Source organism: Lathamus discolor, chromosome 1 (genome assembly GCF_037157495.1).
Source record: "Lathamus discolor isolate bLatDis1 chromosome 1, bLatDis1.hap1, whole genome shotgun sequence".
NCBI lineage: Eukaryota > Metazoa > Chordata > Aves > Psittaciformes > Psittacidae > Lathamus > Lathamus discolor.
Window position 1 is genome coordinate 79819270 of NC_088884.1, and position 5502 is coordinate 79824771.

At 51.4% G+C, this 5502-nt stretch overlaps 1 long non-coding RNA gene across 1 annotated transcript; it reads left to right on the forward strand.

Annotated features, from left to right (window-relative positions):
- The first annotated feature begins 4332 nt into the window (after nt 1–4332).
- LOC136007224 (uncharacterized) lies at nt 4333–5177 on the forward strand. The gene is made up of 2 exons (XR_010609534.1): nt 4333–4419; nt 4507–5177. It is a non-coding gene; the product is annotated as an uncharacterized LOC136007224 (long non-coding RNA).
- Nucleotides 5178–5502: the final 325 nt, after the last annotated feature.

Sequence of the window (5502 nt, forward strand, 5' to 3'; positions counted from 1 at the left end):
CATTGGGAAACCAGTCTTAAATCCATGCAGCAAAGTCACCCAGCCTAACGCTGACCCAGAGCTTTCCTCCGCGTTTGGTTACAGCTGAGTAGTGACAGGGGTTAGAGACGATGACGCCAACTTTCCCTGTTTTTGTTTTTCTGGTAAGAGACCTTATTCAGCACAACGGTATCGCTTATGTTCATCATTATATGTGCAATCTTAAGATGATATCTCAGCAAGTTCAGACGCGACACAGGCCTTTGGGTTGTGTCGCTGCGGGGTGTGTTGCAGCCTGGCGCTGTGCAGCGAGGGTGTCGTGGATCATTTGGGAACCTCTGTGGATGTGCGAGGAGGCACTGGCATAGCAATCACTTCATCCCCAGCTCGGAGCCAAACCAGACCGGGTACCTGCCATCTGGGTGTCTCAAAGAACATCCTCACTGTAGTGCTGGCACAGTGAACTACTAACATCTTCTCAACAAGGAAAAGCCAAGGAAATGTAAGACAACATAGCGAGTAAATCAACCAAAGTCAATGTGAAGGCCAGCTCCCCCCTTGCCTTCAGCAGAGCTCCGTCAGCATGTACCAGCTGCAGTTCAGGCCTCTAAAAGGAGTACTGATGCCTAAAGGTTTAGCTGTCGTGCTCGGAAAGGTTCCCATAATTCACTGACAATGTGGTCACCACTAAAGCCCAATTTTATAAACTCGCTAAGGATCAAGAGAGGCAGATCCCTCTGAACCACATAAAAGCTGGTTTGTTCTCCATAGATCTCTGTGCGCATTATTCATGCTACTATAAAAGGGATTCCATACAAGCCGTATCTTGAAGGGTGTTGAACATGACATTACAATCTTCCATAATGTTCGGTTCTTTAAACACAGCCCTGAAACCCTGTGATGGAAAGAGGGTCCCCCATCTACATTTATCTAAATAAAGAAAGAAAGAATTCCAGCTCCCATTGCTGGAGGGAAATGAAGAAAAATGTGACTTCAGTGAACATGAAAGGCTTGCAAACAGGAACCAAATCCTCCAAAAACAGCGCCTTCATGTGAAAACTAAGATCTTACGCATGTGAACAAATATGGTTTGGGACATGAATCCTGGTGTCTGCAGTTTTCGTGGAGTCGGGGTTTTTGTTTGGGTTTTGGGGGGAGTTTTGCTTTGGTTGTTTTGCAGGTGTGTATAATTACAGACCCAGGATGTGCTGAAGCATTTACGGATTTGGCTTAACTTCAGCTGCCGCAAGCGGTGTTAGCAGGTAGGAGCTCTGTGCGTCCTGGAAAATCAGTGTCTCAAGCTGAAAAATCACAGTTGTGACTTAAGGATGTCAGCCACAGAAAATACAGAACACATACACACCTACACTTAAATTACATGGCGGAGCTTTGTCTTTAATTTTACCTTTGCGAGAGTACATGACGGCAATCTGAACTAGAATTCACTGGTTTATACATCTTTACTTTCTCGCATGTGTAAATACATACAGACACACACTCATTTTGGTGAACAAGCCCTTGAAATGTGCCAAGGGCTGCTTGTGCTGCGAGAGCATCGATATCCATGTGCATCCCTTTGTCTGGTGGCCAAGCACTGAGACCATATGAAACACCACATCCAAGTGCCTAAGAAGAAAATGTCTATTGCCATGTGGTTTTATCCCTCTTCATATCTTGTGACTGCACTGGTGCTGCAGTTATTATAGTTTCCTTCCCTGTCTATATTGAGCTTCAATGCTGCTGTTTGTGTAAGCCCATATATTACCCATGCTATATATATATATATATATGTTTAGAAGCCACAGTGTCTAAGGATTGTATTTATGTTCTCCTCAGCTTGCACTGTGAAGGTGAGGCTATTAAGCAAAGGCATTTGTCATCAAAGGACACTTGGGAGCCTACGAAACATGATGGTTTTCATGCAGGGGCTTTGTCTTACCAGACTGGTTTGCAGAAGGACTTGAGTGACACAGCCAGGAGCTGCAAGGCCCATCCTAAGCCTCACTGACTCCAGTTTGTCCCTGGGCTTTGTGGGACCCAGGAATTAAGGCAGGAAATGCGCTGTGGTTTCACTAGCTGTAAATAGCGACCTTCCCCAGGCTGTGTGAGAATCCATCCCTGGGCAGTGTCTGCCTCCGGGCAGCAGCACCAGCAATCACATGCCTGGCAGACATACATTATATCGTATATATTATCCCCCTCTGCACTCTAAGCCTTCCTTTGTAGCCCTGCAGCCCTGGCGGCTCTGTCCCACTCTCTGTGATGTTCCCGGCCCCATCCAGCCTCTGCCCACTGTCCTCGCTACCTGATGGACTGGGAGTCCATTTACTGGCAGCACTGGTGGCAGGGTGGCACTGGTGGCAAGGAGGCACTGTTGGCAAGGAGGCACTGATGGCAGGGAGGCACTGGTCGCACCCTCCTGGCTTGGTGTCTCAGCACATTTCATTCCCTTCCCTTGCCTCCTGCCAGCCTGTGGAGCGTGTGCCACCCGCCCCAGGAGCCATCTGTGTCACCTGCACGCAGAGTCAGGCTGGCCCTGCAGCTGGGAGCATCCAAGCCAGCAATGACACACAGAGGCACCAGGCAAGCCCAGGGAGCGGCTCTCACCATGGATGTGGGGGATTCTGCCCCTCATGCCCACCTGCAGTGGTGCCAGGCAGGGGAGAGGGGCCTCAACCCTGTCAGCATACCCTCTGCCTCTCACCACCTGTCTGCAGAGTCTGTGGGAAAGCTGGATGTACCATAGGAACTGGGATTGTTTCCTCCTTGAGGTGAAGCTGCTTTGTGGTATGAACCCCAGTGATTATCAGGAGAACAATCCCCTTTCACCTCATCAGTGACAGGTACAGCCAGAGGCCTGTCTTGCTTTCGAAGAACAGAATTACAGAAGAACATTGGAGCAAGTGAAGAAAGTAATTACAAAGGGAGATGACCAGAAAGGGGGAGGACAAAGAGGAAGGAAGAAAGGAAGAGGAAGGAGAAAAGAAAAAGTCAAAAAGAAAGAAAGATTACATGGAGAAATTATGGAACATGTAGCGGAATAAGGCAAACCCTTAGCATCAGCTGGGATTCCCCTGGTGCCACCCCGGGGAAGGGGCTCTGCTGCAGCACGCATTCCCTCCCATCCCAGCTGCAGCCCCTGAGCAGCTGAGGACCACAGGAGAGGAGGATGTTGGGTCTTGTCCCTGACAGATCACAACTAGAGCCTTGCATGCACCTTCCCCAGAACCACTGTGGATCCTCATCTGTTTGGGGACATCTTGCCAGATTTGTGGGGCTTCTGCATCACTCCCCTAAGCCAGAGGCTGGTGGAGCAATCGCTCCCTTCTGACTGTGCAGGGCAGGAATTTGGGGTTTGTGGTTCCCTGACAGTCAGGCATTGGGTCACAGCATCCAAGGTGAGCAGCCCCAGCACAGTGGTCTCAGCGCTCCTGTGCCCCAGCCTGGCTGCACCCTGGGACTGATTCTGTCCTCGAAAGGAGATGCTTGCCCTGCCTGCAAGCGGTGTCACCCCCCCGTGCACCCCTGCCTGCACACACATGCGTGCAGAGACACACACATGCACACCCACGTGCTGCTGCTGCTGCTGCTGCTGGTGAAGCCCATTGCATGGTTGCTATCACAGACCATGTTTAATTACACTGTGGAGCTCATTACCACAGGAAGCAGCAGGAGCCAAGAATTAAGTAAGACTTTAGAAGGGGATCGGCCATTTGAGCAGACAATAAGAATATCCAGAGTTGTCATAATTCATGCCGATAAAAATTCTGGAAAGGATGTACAGCTCTTCACCTCGGGGTTTAAGCCAAGTAGACCAGGAGACTTGGTCTGAGAGGAGGGGCGTTGGGGGGCAGATTACCTCACTGTCTGGCTATGGCTGTGGCCCAGCACCTCCCTGAATGGGGGCCTGGTCTTTTATCAGTACCAGGGCACAGGGCTTGGTGCCCTGAGCTGGCCCCAGGGGCATCTCCTGGCCCCCGCACCCAGCAGTGCCCCAGGGACAGGTGATCTTATCTGCTTATGGGAGGGAGGAGGGAGGGAGGAAGTGATGGGGAATCTCCCCCAACAACATGGGGCACATCCTAACATGGTCCTGGTCCATCCCATGGCCATCATGGGGATGCAGGGCAGCTACTCCCCCATCAGCCTGCGGCCAGGGCCAACCCTGCATCCCTACCTGAGCCAGCAGTGAGAGCTGGTGGGACTCAGGGTGGGAGGCTGGTCCTGCCCTGCTCACGCAAACCAGGGCTCCTCGCTGGGGGCCACCGAGGAGGGCAGTTACAGTTTAACTCGCTCAGCCCACAGAGCCTGCTGTCGGGAGCGCCTGTCTAATGATTAAAGCTAAAGGAGGAGGCATGAACTCTGCCTGCTCTCCCCAGCCTTGCTACCGAGTTACATGGAACCATGCAAGTCAGGACTTCACCCCATCGCAGCCGCCAGGTCTGTCTCGTTGCTGCTACATCCTTTAAATCCTTGTGAATTCACAAAGGTTTCTTCTTATTTGCTTTCTTGGTATTCAAAACCTAGTGAATGGCTCAGCTCACTCCTTTGTTGAGGACTTCAGAGGAAGAGGACGGAGGAGTGAGGAGGAGGTCTGCAGCCATAGATCATCGCAGGAGAGCTGTACCTCATCCACCCTCCACCCTGAGGAGCTCAAGATCCAGATATCCCCCGTGGGCACCCGACAGGCTTCCAAGAGCTGCACTTTGGAGGACCATGAGAGCACGGGCAAACTGGACAGAGGATAACGTGTAACCATTGAATGTGAAGTGGTAGCCTGCCATGTAGCTCCATTTGACCTCTGGAGCAGCCCCCCAGCCAGCAGCACCATCCAGATGGGGGGCATCACTCACAGGGACCCTTCCAGTGCGTCACTGAGGTGAGGAAAGGCAAATGCACAACATAGAGTTGCTGCATTGCCCTTTGTGCCCCATGCCGACAGAGGGGAAAAGCATGTTTGCAGATGTCCATCTCCAAAGGCAACAGCTTCTGCCCATTCCATGGACCCCCTGTCTGGCTCCTGTCTCTTCTCAGCATGGTGTCCCTGGGTCCAGGATGGATTTTACTTGGTGATGTCAGGCCTGATGAATCCTGGTTTAATTGACCGTGGGTGAAATCGTGCTTCGATGGTTAATGTTATACTTGGGGCTGGGAAAACTACTGCAAGATCATAGCAATTAGAGCTGGAAATGATTCAAGTCATCTAATTTATTTCCTCTCTCCCCCCTCCTTGTCTCTCCTGGGGATGGCGGCAGTAAGGTTCCCAACAATACGTCTCCCTGTGCCTTGTCCAGTCCTGTCTCCCTGACTCAAGGAGGGGAGCATCCACGTGTCCCTGGGGAGACGATTCCACCGCTTGAAAGACGTCAACATTAGGAAATGTTTCAGAAGTTTAGCCTATATTTCCTTTTGTGGAGTGCCACAAATTCCCAGGTCATGAGCTTTATGCCTCAAGGAAACTGGCTGCTTCCCATGAGGGATGCGGCTGGGAAGAAGGTGGTGGTTTCCTTCGGTGTTTGCAGG